At 36.8% G+C, this 18,546-nt stretch overlaps 1 long non-coding RNA gene across 1 annotated transcript in view; it reads left to right on the top strand.

Moving 5' to 3' along the window:
• The window catches only part of LOC307155625, an 821,100-nt gene that overhangs the window by 106,498 nt on the left and 696,056 nt on the right, over positions 1-18,546 (top strand). The window lies entirely within an intron of this gene.

Raw genomic sequence — 18,546 nt, forward strand, 5'->3', positions numbered from 1 at the left:
CTCAGACTCGGACGAAGCACAGGGACACAGGTGGCGAGCGGACCGGGCCAGGAGGGGAAACAGGTAAGTATATCCCGGTAAGTGTCCTTTATGCCAAACCAGTTAGAACGGGGGCCTTTAGCCGAGACGTGAGGGAACCTTGGACAACAGGAAGACACTTCGATCGAGGCACGTGCCGCAGCTATTCCTTTTCCTTCTCAACAGGGGCAGTGGCTTGTAACGTAGGCATGGAGGGCCACCAGGCAGAAGAACACTTTGAGCGAGACGCTCCCCTTCGGCTGTGTACTGCAACAATACAACAGAGTTCAACGGTTCAGCGGTATACAAGCGCTCAACAGTGATACCTTCTCTCTTTCTGAACAGGGCAGAGGCTTTCGATGGGGCGTATGAAGACCACCAGGCGGGGAGGACACTCTGAGCGAGACACTCCACCTCGGTTGTGCGCTATAACCAGGTAGCAGGGTTTAACTATTCAACAGCATATGAAACATTCAGCTGCAATACCTTCTCTCGTTCTGAACAGGGCAGCGGCTTTCAATAGGAGCGTGTGGAGACCACCAGGCAGGAAGGATGCTTTAAGCGAGTCACTCCACTTCAGCTGTACACTGTAACAATGCAACAGGATTTAACCATTCAACAGTAGATGAAACATTCAGCTGCAATACCTTCTCTCATTCTGAACAGGGCAGCGACTTTCAATAGGAACGTGTGGAGACCACCAGGCAGGGAGGATGCTTTAAGCGAGACGCTCCGCTTCAGCTGTACACTGTAACAATGTAGCAGGGTTTAACAGTTCAACCGTAGATGGAACATTCAGCTGCAATACCTTCTCTCGTTCTGAACAGGGCAGCGGCTTTCGTTAGGAGCGTGTGGAGACCACCAGGCGGGGAGGATGCTTTAAGCGAGACGCTCCGCTTCAGCTGTACACTGTAACAATGTAGCAGGGTTTAACAGTTCAACCGTAGATGAAACATTCAGCTGCAATACCTTCTCTCGTTCTGAACAGGGCAGCGGCTTTCGTTAGGAGCGTGTGGAGACCACCAGGCGGGGAGGATGCTTTAAGCGAGACACTCCACTTCAGCTGTACACTGTAACAATGTAGCAGGGTTTAACAGTTCAACCGTAGATGAAACATTCAGCTGCAATACCTCCTCTCGTTCTGAACAGGGCAGCGGCTTTCGTTAGGAGCGTGTGGAGACCACCAGGCGGGGAGGATGCTTTAAGCGAGACACTCCACTTCAGCTGTACACTGTAACAATGTAGCAGGGTTTAACAGTTCAACAGCATATAAAACATTCAGCATTAACAGAGCCGGGCTATCTCAAAATGGTAAGTTGGGCGCTTGATATATCAAAACCTTCCTTGGAGACGGCGAGTGAAAGACTGTAAGGAGAGAGTGCACAGCAGACTACTATTACTTCTCCACATGATGAACTTCACTCCATAACACAAACCGTGTGAATCGTCACTTCAGGCACTGCATTCCACTCGCACACCGTGCATTCGGGCCAGCACTCACCCACCGGTCTTTCTCCCACCAGATCGACTCTCGTCTCTCGCAAGGGCTCAACTTCTCTCCAGAGGTAGCAGAAAACGGGTGCAGCGATCGTCACATTCAGCGAGGAGCGGACAAAAGTTGGAGACAGATCAACAATTCACTCGGTGTACTAGTTCACTCGTGCCACACACTTTCCAAACTCTCAACACCACTTCAGTGTTAGTGCATATAAACAACGAATCCGATACTCATCACTTTACGTCTTCCCCACTGCTGACGATATTCCTTGGGTTTTCGTTGATAAATACTTCACTCTCTTCTTTCCACTTCTCAGCTTCAATCTTCGCCCGCTTCACAGCCCAGCCTCAAATACAAAACAGCCCGCCCACAAACACAGTATCTCACGGGAGGAGAACCACACGACAGTCTGCTTCCTCTCTATTTTTAAAGCCCCATCTGAATACGTGTCCCTCTCACAACACTCTCTGTAATTACTCCACACCTGCTGTCAATCGGGCAATTGGCCTTGCTGCCATGGCAACAGATTCGCAGTGCAATAGAGACGGGTGTCCACTGGAGGTCTCTACAACAACACTGCATTCCCAAGGACTTTAGTCTTTTCTCTAATTTTTGTCACACCGTGACAGAACCCATTCTAAATGCGCATGTGAACGCCATCAGCGTTTCTCACAGGTTCGCGTTTAAAGTCTGTGTAGAGAGAATGGTGTCGTCAGTGGCCCCTAATTTAATAACAAATGATCGTTGCGACGGAAGCGAATCAATCAAAACTAACTTTAGCTGGAAAATAACTATTAAAGAACCGCTATAAAGCCAAAACAATCTGTTACCTTAAATTATACCCTTATCTCTGTAAAGCTGCTTTGAAACAGTCTACATTGTTAAAAGCGCTATATAAATGAAGATGACTTGACTTGACTTAGCACAAATTATGAGCTCATTGACGATTTTGTATAATTCTTGACAAAATTAGAAATATAGTAAAAAAAAAAAATTGTTAAGTTTTGGGTGGGCCTGTTGAAAAGTGGGGCCTTGCCTGAGCTACAGGACATCGTCTTTCAAACTGCACGAAAGAGAAAAAAAATGAATGCGTCATTGTACCCAGCACTTCTGAAAATGCGCTTCCGAATGCGTCTCTGTCCACAGCACATTTCAAACCAAACTGACGCCCATGCACTCAGTGTTTCAACCAGGTCCGGTACCCGAACTGGGTGAGGCGGGGCTTTAGTTCTTTGTTGTATTCATCTGCTACGGCATGTGTAACATTTTTCTGTCAACTCTGCATAATCCTTCGCTATCGATATGTCACGTTTGTCGATGGAGCGGTTTCAGGCCATACTAAATGCTCTGACCGCGTTTGTGCAGGACAAAGCTCTGAGGACATCAGAGATGGCAGCTGTACAAAGTACACAGGCTACACCGTAATTTTAATTTTAATGGACATTAAAACAAAGGCAGATAACTGTACATTCTGGTAGGTAGCATTATTTGATAAAACACCAGCACAGTAACTTTGACGCGCGGCTAAACAAAGGCAGAGTACCGTAACTCAATCTGAGCGTTCCAAAACAAAGCCAAAGAGCGGTAACTGATGTTACGGTGTTCTGCCTTGGTTTCTCATGGGCTTTTGGAAGTTACTGTTAAGACAACTCATTATTTTCTCTAAAAAACAATGGAATTGATTTAAATTATTCTGCCTTTACGGCAGAGTAAGTTTTGTCAGTTATTTATATACATTTCTTACAAGTTTCTGCTCATTCAACATCAGATACAGATAAAGTAGCACTGTAAGATTACATTTGTTTGAATGCATTAGTGAGAGTGTGATTACATGTGTGAATAAGTGCTACCCGTTTAAAATGTGCTTTCACCCGATCATATTCAGTATCTAGAAGGTACAAACAAATTCATTGATAACATAACCTCGCGCAGCCACTCATGTCCATTGCTGTCATCATAACCTTCACGTTCTTTCTGATTTGATGGAAAACCTTTTAAAAAATCCGCTCCATGTAAAATCACTCCACTTCGCTCACATTCTCTCCTACACACTGCCATGATCCATCACTCTGCTGTAGTAGTGCTGACATGGAGGAGCAGTTCGTCGAATTAAAGAGCCAGATTGCTCCACCTCTAGGTCTATACTGCCGTGCAAAGGCAAAAGACTGTAACTTCGTTTTTGGTCGAAAATGAGTTATTTATATTTTTGGCACATTCAAGACCTTCTTTATCATGTGGATAAGTATCTTGAATCAATTCCGTTTTTTTTTTCGAGAAAATAATGATTTGTCTTAACAGTAACTTCCAAAAGCCCATGAGAAACCAAGGCAGAACACCGTAACATCAGTTACCGCTCTTTGGCTTTGTTTTGGAACGCTCAAATTGAGTTACGGTGCTCTGCCTTTGTTTAGCCGCGCGTCAATATGAAGTTACTGTGCCAGTGTTCAATCAAATAATGCTACCTACCAGATTGTACGGTTATCTGCCTTTGTTTTAATGTCCATTAAAATTAAAATTACGGTGTAGCCTGTGTACTTTGTACAGCTGCCATCAGTCGCTCTAACTTCTGATGTCCTCAGAGCGGTCAGAACATTTAGTATGGTCTGAACCCGCTCCATCGACAAACGTGCGATATCGATCGCGAAGGATTATGCAGAGTTGACAGAAAAACGTTACACATTGCCGTATCAGATGAATACAACCAATAATTAAAGCTTGGCAAACTAGATGGCAGAGTGCCAAAACTTCGCCTTCAGCCCCGCCCTAAACGCGGTCGAGTCAACGCTGGACTAATATGTCTATGGAGGTATTTTGTCATGTCAAATGTATTAATAATGCCATCAGAATGCAACCAAAGCACAGGATAGCAATAAGTAGATGCTTATAAATTATTGTAAATAATTGGGGCTTGTCAAATCAGCATTTGTTGATTTGGAAGGACCAAGTGTCAGTGTCACTGGAAAGACCATAGATGTGTAATTATGAAAATAGGTAGTTAGTCTATATTACTGTACATTTTATCTCCAGTTTCAGCTCTAGTTGTCTTTTTATTTATTTAAGATGTAGACTACTGATAACTCAAAAATGTATATTATTTTATGTAAAATTGAGACATTTTCAATACTCACTTTTTAACCGCAAACTAGTCACTGAGAAAGTGAGTTAGGCAAAGGCACAGGTTTTTAAAAAAATGTTCCCATATTTTTAAGTGCATCTCTTGTTTTTTTAACTTAACATTAACCACAAACTAAAGTCTGTGTGAACAGGTCCAGATAGTTACCACAACACTAAAAACCAGTGTTGTAGTCGAGACCAGCTCACTCGAGTCCGAGTCGAGACCGAGACCAGAGAGGGTCGAGTCCGAGTCGAGACCGAGACCAAAGAGAGTCGAGTCCGAGTCGAGACCGAGACCAAAGAGAGTCGAGTCCGAGTCGAGTCGAGACCGAGACCAGAGAGGTTGGATAACCTAAGGTTGGGTCTAAAAAACCAGACCTAAAGATATCTTCAAGAATATGTAAAATATTTGGTGGTAACAATAAAATTGGCACCATACTCAAACAGTAAATCAAATATACCATGGAATCATGTACACTGTAATGGTAAAAAGGCCACATAGTAGGTGGTGTGTAAAGGTCATTTTATTACAATTATTACTTACAATTATTACAATCAGTAAGTGCTCTTGTCCACATTACAATACAAATAATAGAGAGAAATATGTAAGGGATAATGTATAGCGAGGTGAAATCAGCCTGAATCAGCCTGAAGGGGTTGTATTCATAACAACCGCCTCGCTATACATTATCCCGCTTATTACATGGCTACCTACCAAATAAATCAATAATTTGACACAAAATATTGATTTAAAAAGGAGCTTATTGATTTAAAAACTATTATATTGCTTCCAACTGCGTCCATAGCAACGCTCTGTTTTTCATGGCAACGGTGTGTTATTATACTTCGCAGCGGACTGTTATCAAGAAATATCAAGAAATAACAGCGTTTACGCGCGTCCGGGGTGTTTAGCGCGGTGCGGTGGACGCGAATTCGACTCAGTCGCGCGTCCTACTGCACACGAATTCTGTGTGGCTCTTATATGCAAACTGAATTATGGATGATAAGGCAGACATTTTCAATACATAGTTGAGCTAGAGGCTCCACATCACATCTGACCAGGCTCCTGCTGCATTTGCGTGGCGCGAACGTTAGTCTCAAGTCATGCGCAGTTGCGCACAAGAAAGTCAGCAATCATTGGACGTTTCAATCAAACAACAATTTAAAGAAATATTAACATACAGTAACAATCATGAAATATTTTGAATGGGACTCGAGTGGACTCGGGAATAAGTCCGAGTCCTAATATGTTCGAGTACGAGTCAATTCCGAGTCAAAATGCAAAATGAGTCCATGACAAGACCGAGACCATTAAAATATGGTCTCGAGACCGAGTCCGAGACCGAGTCCGAGTCTCGAGTACACAACACTGCTAAAAACACATGTGACCAAGATGACTACATAAACAATAAAAATAAAACATTACTTAGAGTGCCTTTAAAGGAATAGTTCACCCAAAAATGAAAATTTGCTGTTAATTTTCTCACTGTCAGTCCATCCAAGATGCAGGTGACTTTTTTTCTTTCTTTTCTTCAGTACAACATTAAAGGAGGTTTTTTTTTTTTCCTGAAACCGTGGTCCTTGATTCATAAAATGCAAGTCAATGGCTACTATCCCTTCAAAAAAAAACCATATACAGGCAAAACAAAATGAATACCTGTGGCTCTTGACAATATATTGAGGTCTTATGAAGATAAGAGTCATGAGACTGTTTTTTAAATTAACAGCAAACTAAAAAAATTGGGCTAACTGTCCCTTTAAGCAAAGAAAAAAACTTACCTTGAAAAAAAGATGTCAGGAAAAACTGGAGGATGATACGAAATCTAATAAATTAAATAAAGAACAGTAATATGTTACTCACAATTGTTGACATTACATTACAGACCTTACCAAATGTTGAGAATTATATAATGAATATCTAAGATAAATCAAAGTCAAACTCTAAGAACTCAGAAATAACTAGTTTATTAAAAAAATATTTTTTAACGACACATTGCTAATCATTACTTTTGCCACTTTATGCGTGAGAGTGGAATATTCTTAATATTTAACCCTCAGAGAGTCTTCGTTTAGCAGTCACACTCAGTGCCTTCCCGGTCAGAAGTGACCGGACACCTAAAAATGAAACTTCCTCCATCCCAGTAAAAACCAATGCAATTTATTTTTGTTCTATAATACTTATTCTTTTTAATTTAGTATTTTGAGACAATTTGATTGAACTTATTAATATTTATGCAATATTTATTGTCCATTTTTTGCCATTGAAAATAATGTTTTTTTTAATTTATTTATTTATTTATTTATTTTTTCTATGCGGTATTTTCGGTTAAAATAGAGACTAGGCTTTCAGAAAAAAAATAAAATAAAAAAAATAAATCAATTTATTAAACATAAAATTAAATAAATCATGCTATTGCATGGGTTTACCACTAGATGCCTGTAATAGCTCTAAATGGAGATGCTTGTGAATTCTATTTTAGACCAAATTACTTACTTTTAAGATGTGGATTGATTGTATTTTTTTTTAGAAATTCTCAAATAATAATTTTTGCCAAGGTTTATGACATTTTATTAATTATTATTTTAATAATTTTAATAATTATTATATTAATTATATATATATATATATTTATTATAATTATTAATTATGTTATGTTTTTCACTCTTGATGTTTTAGAGTTTCACCCCTTCATTGCTGAGCACTTTTTTTCTGCATCGTGGCCGATTTGTAGCGAATTTTTGAGTTTTTGTCAATTTCCCATTCATTTCCTATGGGGGTCATTTTTGACCGAAGACCATGAGTGTGACTATTTTTTTTACGACCACTTAGCATGCTCGGATCATGACCTCAATTTTTTTCTGTGTTCACATACCTAATGCCAGAAAAGTCACCAAGTTTCGTAACATTCCAATGAAGCTGTGATTTTTAAAAATTCAAAACAGATTTTTGTAATCTGAATTTATTGGTGTGTATGTGTATAAAAGTGTGTTTGTATGTGTGTGTGTGTGTGGGTGGGTGTGAATTTTTTGCACTCTTGATGTTGTAGAGTGTCACCCCTTTACTGCGGTGTACTTTTTTTTAGAATCGTGGCCGATTTGTAGATTGTACAGGCAAAAATTCAGAGAATTTTTGTGTTTTTGTAAATTTCCCATTCATTTCCTATGGGTCGGTCATTTTTGACCGAAGGCACTGAGTGTGACTATTTTTTTTACGACCACTTAGCATGCTCGGATCATGACCTCAATTTTTTTTTGCATACACATAACTAATGCCATAAAAGTCACCAAGTATCATAACCTTCCGATGAAGCTGTGATTTTTTAAAATTCAAAACAGAAAATTTTTCGGTCAGAAGTGACCGAAGACTCTCTGAGGGTTAAGCTTATAAAGTATTATATTAGTTCATTTAATATAAACGTGCTGTTAGTCAAATAATGGCCTAAATGAACAACAACTAGTCAACTAGAGAAAATTTTAGTTGGGGACAGTCCTAGTCAGAACATACAGTGCTATGCATAAGTTTAGACACCCATGCTAAAGTTGACTAAAAAGAGGAATAAAAAATCATCTTTTGGAAATTGAACTTAATGCCTTAATTTAAAAAATTAGGAAAAATCCAACCTTTAAGGACACCAATTTTCTTTGTGAATGAATAATGTATCGTAAATAAATAAATGTTCTTCCTTAAAATACAGGGTGCATAAGTTTGGACACCCCTATGTTAAATTCCCATAGAGGCAGGCAGATTTTTATTTTTAAGTTTTTTTTTTTTTTTTTTTTTTTTAGGATACTATGCATCCTGATAAAGTTCCCTTGGCCTTTGAAATTAAAATAGCCCCACATCATCACATAGCCTTCACCATACCTAGAGATTGGCATGGGGTACTTTCCATAAGATCATCTCTCAATGCAAATCAAACTAGCTATTAGGCTAACTGAAATAAAACCATGCCAATCTCTAGATATGGTGAAGGCTATGTTATGATGTGGGGCTATTTTAATTCCAAAGGCCAAGGGAACTTTATCAGGATGCATAGTATCCTGGATCCATGAAGTAACTGGCCTTTAAAAATAAAAATCTGCCTGCCTCTATGGGAATTTAACATAGGGGTGTCCAAACTTATGCACCCTGTATTTTAAGGAAGAACTTTTATTTATTTACCAGGGTTTTTCCTGGCTCAAAATGAGGCGGAGGTGGTAAAATCCTAATAATGTATTTTAATAATAAGGTAATTAAATGTTATTTTTCATAGATCATCATATAGCCTAATGTGTTTTCGTCATTATTTTTGTGGGTGGAGGTTGGTATCTCTAGGGGGGTCCGGGGGCATGCCCCCCCCGGAAGAAATGTTTGTACATTTTAAAGATAAATTCATTAATCTGGTGCACTTTGAGTCACCCAAATCCACTGTTAAAAATAAAAAAAAATCCACCCGCAAACCACCCATATTCTTTGATTTAGATATCTGCATCTGATCATCACAATTATTCAAATTTTCAGTGTTAAGCATGATAATATGGTAACATATCACACTGAAGTTGGCTAATTAAAAATTAACATTTATTTAAAATAAAAGTTCTTCTTTTGGCAAAATTACATTTCCTTAATAGCCTTAACAGAGGCTTTACTCCATTCAAACTTAAATTGTCAATTTTTCATTACATCACTGTTTGAAAACAGAATAATTTTTTGTACCTTTATAAGGTTTTATTTTATTAAATGTTTGCTCCATCTTTCATTTCAAATTCTTAAATTTTATCAATATATTCAATTAAAATAATAAGACATTAGGCTGTTTCCAATCAAGTTAAATCATTTACATTGAAAAATTATAACTGTATTAAATTAGATTATTTTAAATATTTTTGAATATACAAATAAGGAATGTTGAAAATGTTTGAAACTAAACCGCCAGTAGGAGGCGGCAGGCGACCGTCTTAAATTAAAATCATAGCAAAAACAAATTTTTTTGGCTTAACGTTAAGTAGTTTATAAGAAAAGCCAATAAATAGCATTGCCAAAAAGTTTAATTTACAACCCACAGATGTCAAAATTACCCTGTAACTACATTGCACAAAGACATACTTTGCCAGAAATGTGATAAAAACTTTTATATACAACAGACGTACAATTTTTGCCTGGAATATATTAACAGAATAGGTACCTGTTAGTTTTAAAATAATTACATTATAAATAATTTGCTTGTATATCTGGTTGTACCCCTTTATTACCCAAAACTTAACATATTGTTCCCTTATACCTACACGGAGGTACACTATAATTACAGAAACGTACACTGTAATTTCGGTTTACTTACGAAGTTCTTTGCAGGTTGTATATCTGCTTGTTACCCCTTTATTACCCAAAACTTAACATATTGTTCCCTTATACCTACACGGAAGTACACTATAATTACAGAAACGTACACCGTAATTTCGGTTTACTTACGCAGTTGTTTGCGGGTCGTAATATAAAGTGTTACCAAATAATATATATATTTTTTTATCTAATTTAAAACAATTTTTCAATTATTGCAGTATTTCAGATTAACATAGAGACTGGGCCTTTTAAATCCATTGTTTTTGAAGGCAGACTAGCGCTATCTGTTGAGAGAAAATTAAAAAAAACATGTAATTTCATGGTGTAACCACTAGATCCCTGTGCATACCATTAAGATGAAGCTAAGTATTTTAAAAATTCAAAATACAAAACTTTTCAGTCAAAAGTGACCAAAGACCACCAGAGGGTTAATGTGGTCTTTCATTCACCGCTATACAAGTTTACAAGCATGACGTTCTGCTTTTGAGAAACCTGGAAATGTGAAGTCAAATATATATCAAACTTTAGATTTACAAAGTTAATTAATTTTTAATATTATCATTATTATGTATTCAATATTATTGAATATTATGATATAATTCCTGCAAAATGGTTAATTGTTTTAAATGTGAGATTGTAACTGTTTTGCCTGTTTCTTCATCTTGTTTTCTAGTGAGATGTGCATACGAAACACACTTTGTAGCCACCACAGATTGAGTCCGTGAAGACTTTGAAATCTCCATCAACTTGAACAAGTGGCTGCTTTCCTGACCTTTTGAGTCACTTGAGCTTTCCAAGATAGTTCTCAAATGGAAATGCACTGCAAGCATCAAGACTGCCAAAATTAATCGCCTCTGCAGTGCTGGTAGATTTACAATTGAATGAATGTTGTACACCATGAAGTGGTCGCCATATAGGTCTTTCTTTTGTTGTGTTTTGCCCAGCAGACACTTGCCCCTTTTTGTCTCTAACCTACAACTGGGTTATATTGGTCACATGGTATACATCGGCTGCTGCCAGTGTATAAAGAGCAAACTAGCACAGGTCAATGTCCCCCCATAAATGTACATCTCTTAGAAAATTACAACGTTAGTGATACTAATGTTGTGTTTTCTTAAACACCTAGGCAGGTTTTATGCATGTAGTCAATTGGAAATTGCTTTATCCACTGGAAGCCTCAATGGTGCAAAGTGAGGTTATCCACCACTAGGTCGGTCCAACACCTATGTGTCCTTCTGTGTGCATTTATCACAACAATAGTAGCTACTTGTTGACTACTGGCAAATTAACCTTAGGAGCTAAACCATTTTCACATCCATCCATTCTCCAAAACCTAGATGTATTTTTATGTTTTTAATCTAGTCTCTACTTTTGCAAGTGTTCATCTATTCCTCAGTTTCTCATTTTGCTGGTTTGGGAGGAGGCTGCATTACATGAAGGACATAGATGGGTGACAGGTGAATGATGCACAATAATGTTTCCCCTGTATTCAGCAGTTGGGGTTTGTGTCCCCTGAGGAGCACATCTGGAATACAACAGTCATATTTTTTTTTTTTTATTGTTCCTTTTGAAACAAAACCTCCGCTCCCATTTGTTCTTTTTTTTTTTTTTTTTTTTTTTTTTTTTTTTTTTTAATTTTCACAATGAACAAAATAACAACTAGAAGGGTACTACAAATACAGGTCTTCCATTTGTTTCATACATTTGAGTGAGTTACATAAGTCAATTTCCACCATCGTATTTTACATTTATGTGCTTCCAGTCTCAGGTCATGGGTCATTTTTTCCCATTGCAAATATTTCCTCCATGATATTCCTCCATTGGTCCAGACTCAAAGGTACGCTTTTCAACCAATTGCTCGTTATAACTTTCTTACTTGATATCAGCATCACTTTGATTTGGTAAATGTATTCCCCTTTAACAACATCTTTAGGTAACAGGTCTAAATACAGAGTCTGTGGGTCATTCGGTATTTTGTAACCCAAAATTTTTTCCATTTCTGTTACAATAGATTCCCAGTAGGGGTGAATTTTTATACATGACCAAAATTCATGAGAATGATTGACATTGACATCATTTGTTCTTGTTTTAATAAAACTATTAAACTCTGTAGTGAAATTGTAGTGTTGTTTTGTTCAGTCTTGCCAAATAGATTTCAGCCCAACAATGTATGTAATTGTAAACCATAAAAAATTTAAAAATCTTTCAAATAAACCATGAAAAATCTTTAATATTAAGCGCCCTCTACTGCCTGTTAATGGTATGTGATATTAAAATAATAACCTGCAGAGAACGTTCTCTTTAGGTTATAAAAATGAAACCTAAAAATAACCTGCAGGGAACGTTCTGGGAAGGTTCTCTTTAGGTTATAAAATAACAACCTGCAGGGAACGTTCCCAGAACGTTCTCTTTAGGTTATAAAAATAAAACCTACAGAGAACGTTCCTAGAACGTTCTTATTTGGTTCCCAAAAAAATAACCAAATGGGAACCATATGGGAACGTTAGGGGAACGTTCTGTGTTTACTGGGTTACTTCTTCTGGAGGTGACGTTGGATCGCGAACAGTAGGCAACGATCCACACTTGAGGATTAACTTTGACTCTCGTTCACTAAACAGTCAGTCAGAAAATGATTCGCGCAAACATAAACGTATTTAGGAAGTTTAAGTGGCGCCTTTTCTTCATAAATAAATCCATCCGCTGCGTTTTCAGTGGCTCTGATGTCAGTGAAGACTACTATGTCCATTCTTACATCCCACAACAGAACACCTAACGTTACTCTTCTTAGGAGACATTACCAGCTGTCGTTGAAACAATGGAGGATGGTGTACAGATCACCGAGGGCGGGGTCTCTGCCAAAACCAGATTGTCAATCAAACCGCGTCGGTGGGACTTAGCGCAGTCACAGTGAGAGCAATCTTAGAACAGGGCGTTCTGAGACAGTGCTTGTGATTTATTGAGATAGTAAAAAAACTACTGGGTGGATTTTTATCATTCTAGGGTGGTTTTGCTCACACAATAACAACACACATTTATGTTCAAACACCATGTAAAAGTGAATTTTGCATAATAGGTGCCCTTTAATGAGAAATTGAACAGGTGTTCCTAATAATCCTTTAGGTGAGTGTATATATATATATATATATATATATATATATATATATATATATATATATATATATATATATATATATATATACACCATTTTGATAAACTCTTAACAAGTGCTGAGAAGTCTATCTAAATGGATCTATCTAAATGAAGCTTCAGATGCAGCCTGTGTCTTTTTGGGCCTTGTAAAATATTATTGCTGCCTGCTTAATGTTGCTTTCAACTCACAAACTTTTTCTTTTCTCAGTGATGTACCTGGAGCATAACAGCCATTGAAGGTCTTGTGGGTTGTGGTAAAATGTGTCTCCATATTGTGTCTCTTGGCTAACGCTATGCTATAGCTCCATAGATAAGGCATACAGCTTTATCTATGACGTTTGTGAAGAGGAATTATGTATCCCACTCCTTGTTAAAGTAATGTCTTTTTTATTTTTAGCATGACCTGGTTCATCAACATCCATAATTAATATTTTTTATATAGTTCACTTCACCTCATTTATGCCGTCAGTCCACCCCCCTTAACTCACATAATATAGCATAAACATAATATACATCAAAGTACAGTGATACACACAAACTTCTAAATGTTCAAAATTATTAAATGATTAGTTTATTTCATGTTATATGAAATGTTTCCACAGTTTTTTCTCACTTTATGTAGTTTTCATGAAAAAAACAAAATAAAAAAAAAACAAAGATTACAATTCAGGCTATTCAGGCTACCCACTTGGCGGGCGACTCAGACTCAATGCGAGCACCATTTTGGAGACCACTGGTTTAGTGTGAGCACATGGCGCAAAAAGTCATGTGCTCACATGTCTATTTTGTAACCCCATCCTTCTTGTCATCTGATTATTGGTTCATTTGCCCCACCTGTCCTCCCTCTTATTCTCCTCGTGTTTGCAGTCCTGTGCCAGATCGTCTTCAAATACTCCCTCTCATGTTATGCGCTGTCTGATCCTGTCTTGTTGTTGGTCCGGTCAAGTCCAGCTGCTGGTCGTGTTTTCCCCCTCTGGGTGGTTTATTTTTTATTAAATAAAGCCCATCAGTTCTACATTATTGAGTCCTCGCCTCATCCCTGAACCTCAACTCTGATAGTAATTTATTAATGTGATGTAAAGCTGAATTTTCAGCATCATTACAGTCTTCATTATCACATGATCCTTCAGAAATTATGCTATGCTGATTTGTTGCTCATGAAACAGGTCATGCTGTTATTTGAACAGCAAATCATAACATTGATTTCTTAAGGATCATGTGACACCGAAGACTAATGCTGCTAAAAATTCAGCTTTCCATAACAAGAAAAAAAAAAAAACATTTTACAATGATTTTACTTATTTTTTCATCAAATAAATGCAGCCTTTGTTTCAAAAACATTAAAAATAAATCTTTTGACTGATATGTGACCTGCCCATGTGCTGATGGGCATTACTGAATTTTCTTTTCTTTCTTTTTTTTAGCTAATAAGCTCTGACTGATCTTTAGATCCACAGCAAATTGCTGTTAGATCCTCATTTTTAAAGCAACCCTGGAAAGCAAAAATAATGATTACCATGAATGTATGCATTTGTGATGTTGTGCATTTTACATCAGAACATTCTGCTGTGGCAAACACTTTTCATTGTGAACTTTATCTGAGCGTGGTAAAGAACTGTCTTGCACAAATTTGTAGGTTAGCAAATATATTTTAATATATAATATAATATTTATATATTCATTTAAGCACAATGACAAAACAGCATCATTTTGGTTTAGCTAAATTTACTCCAATAGAGAAGCCACATCTGTAGGTATATCTAACATTTTTTCATACTGTCCATCACTTTGTTGTTTTCACTGCAACGTAAGAAAAAAGAGAAAGCAAAAAGAATACTGAAGAAATGCTAACAGCACACTGCCCATGAAGGTTTAATGTTTAATGTCAGAAGAGAAAAATGAGATTCAAACATCAGCGATTTGCAAAGCGTTTCAAGCCAATGTGTCTTGTGAAGCAATAACTGGCTATGCTGAATTAGAAAAAGAAAAAAGAGAACAACTGCAACACATCAATAAATAAATATGCAATGACCCTAAAATGCCCAAACAAAGTCGTCTTTCAGCAACAGACCAAAGTTCAGTATCTATTTTCATTTACAAGCAGCTATTCTACCAGACTTAAGCACAGCATGGCAATCCCACTTCAGTTTACCTGCCACTACACCTCCAAAAGAACCAATCCGAGCGCCTAAACACTAAACACAACTGCACAGCAAAAACTTCTAGGATGCAAGCTCTAAGTTTTAAATTGTATGTAGCTTCTTATCATGAGATTAATAAATAGTTCTGCATAATAAAGTCTGTTTAAGCTTCTGAACAAACAAGAATTCAGTTGGCACTTTGTCATGGCATGAGAGCATGCTTTAATCCTCAGTGTAAACGTTACAAGAATAGCTCTTATGCGCATGATTTTGCATGTGCTCTATATTTGAATGTGTTTTCCTGCTACAAATGTGCATTACCAATATATGACATGTCTCTCTATTCTCTATCCGTTTCTGCAGTAACATTAACTTGTTTATCATGAGCTATTCAGCTCAAACACTCTCTACAAGGTCTTTACATGTACACCCGAACATTTTAGAAATGTGAAGTGAAGAATATGTTTTGGGCCATATTTCACCCTAAAATAATAAAAATAAATATGAACTATTATTATTAATGCTGATTTTAATTCAGAAAATAAATCAAGTATGGTTACCTGACAAAGTTTTACAATGTAAATGAAGTCTTAATGGTCCTAAAATACATTTCATGTTCTTCATATAAAATAATATATTGTTTTAATTTTGGGTTAAAACTGGCCCTAACATTTCTCTGTGAGATTCACCGAACAGAAGTTATATCACCATATTTCTCTTTTCTCAGTTCTGTGATGATCAATGTTCCTGTATTCATTAAAGCACTGTACAACAATCCGCTCCCTCAAACTACACCATATTTCAACACCGTCAAAATCACTCTCACAATCTTGACAATCTCAGTAACAGCATCACATAAGTGTTGCAATCTCCACGCAAACCGATTCCACATTTCTCAAGACCTCATTCTAACATTCTGACGGGGAATTTGATACGTACGTAAGTTAATGAACCTTAAAGGTGTTCTTGCATTTACAGCCAGTGGCCTCTCATACAAACATTTCACAACATGACACAAGCATGGGTACTACACACAGTCAAAATTGTCATATTATGCTGATAAGCATAACTAAGAAAGATAACAAGCATTTGGAACAACACTACAATAAAAAAAATTAAAAAAGACAAAAACACATTTAAATGATGCTGTAAAGTTAAAACAGAAGATTATAGAAAAGGATCTTGAGGCCAGTGCCCTATGTTAAAACCAACATAACAGACCTAATCTGAGCCATCACACGCACATTTACAATTATGAATAGACGTTCCAATTTTGTCCAATTAGTAAACATACATCAGTACAACCAAAACAAGATACAATTGCATTAAATAAATTAATAATAAAACACTTTTATAAATCCACAATATTTTTGTATGTACAACTTAAGAACAAAACATCAGTCAGAACAAAAGAAAAAGAAAAAGAAAAAAGAAAATTATATTTTGCTAAAGATAACAAAACCTATTTTTAGTTTTTGTTTTTTTTGCATTGTGGCATTATTTTGACAAATAAGCACATCCTCCCCCATTGTCATTATTGTAATGGAAAAAATACATTAAAATAAAAACCTCTATTACAGTAGTGAGAAATAATTATATCAATACATATTGTGTGCTTATGCAAATTATATTTTCATTACATTTATTTTGAGGAGTACTTTTCTTGACAATTCACCCAAAAGGTTTTCAATTTTTTTTCTTTTTTGTTGTTAATTTTTTGTTTGGCTAGATTCAGTGATTTCTGTTATGCCAATATGAATCTTCAGCATTACAAAGCTTTTGCAGCATTATCAAGGCTGATATGTTTTAATACCGTGACATCCAATCTGACAATCAGATGACATGAATTATGAGTATATGGCTTCAGTGGTCTCTTAGTTCTTAAAGTATTGTATCATTTGGCCGAACACATAATACTCTAGAGAACTGCATGTAGTGGTCATTAACAACATCGAAAATGTGTATAGAGTTGACGCGTGTGCACAGTACCGAATATATTCTCTGCATAGAGGAAAGGAAGTGGCATTAAACTACAGAAAGATGCTGCTTATTCCATTGAGCTCTGCATTATTTCCTGCTGGCAGAGGAAATTCATCTGAATACACCTCTATTGTTCAAAAAGGAAACATGGAAAAGGGAGAGCGATAGCAATATGGCTTTTCCAATGTTCTCCAGTTGAGGCGCTGTTTTGAAAATACACTTGGTAAAATTATTTCAAGCGCAAAGCACAGTGCTTACAGATGCCCTTGATATAGACGAAGCTATCATTGAACAAAGGCTAACCTATAGGTGCTCATGCACACAATATGTGAACGGCAGAACCACATCTGGTGTGAAATGAAAACCACTGTAAATGACGTGAGGACATCTGAAGCCCTTGGTTGCTGGTCTGGGGACGTTATTAAAGTCTTTGATTGATTGGTAAAACTAGCATAAGCATATAGAGAGCTGATCTAGAATCAGATATCACAGAGAACTCAGTCCACGGATGACGGGACCGAGGATGCAAAAAAACAAACAAAAAAAACAACCACAGAATTACTGAACAAAACAAACAGAAAAACAAATCATTTCAAAGACTGATCATGGTGTGTCCGATGAGACTGATTTGAGCGTTTGGCCGTGTGTCCAGAGAGACACTAGACGGGGAACATCATCACGTCACATACCGCAAAATTCACAAGATGACATTTGTACACAATTGAGAAACATCAATACAACAACAACAACATAAAAAATCTAATAAATAGAATCATGTACAATCTGTTTTTGACAGTATTTTTTGTGACTCGTCACATATATCTGGATCTTACACTTTGGAAAATGACAAAAATTAACATTCTGTCATTTACTCGCCCTCAAATCTGTATGACTTTTATTATTTATTGGAACGAAAAGGAGAACTGTTGCATACAATGCAAGGGGATTTGCGTGCATTCAAATATGTTACAGTACATTAAGAGGCATCATGCCAGGTTTGAAGTCATTGATACTAAATGCTATTGGTTCTTGCACGAATACAATGAAAGTGAATGGGGGCAGGTCAAGGACCCAATTGGACAAAGAAGTACAGTATATACACTTTTTTGTCCATTTGGGGCCTTGACCTGTCCCCATTCACTTTCATTGTATGAACATTCTACTAAATATCTCGTTTTGAGTATATCTGGAAGAAATATACAGGCTTGGAATGTAATAAATAATTGTCCTTTTTGGGTGGCAACAGCAGAAATAAAGTTTACATTTCACTGATCTAAAACTTGACAGGACATTCTTTACAGTCCTCAGAAATCCACAGTAACTAC

Source organism: Squalius cephalus (assembly GCF_949319135.1).
Source record: "Squalius cephalus genome assembly, chromosome: 3".
Classification (NCBI taxonomy): domain Eukaryota; kingdom Metazoa; phylum Chordata; class Actinopteri; order Cypriniformes; family Leuciscidae; genus Squalius; species Squalius cephalus.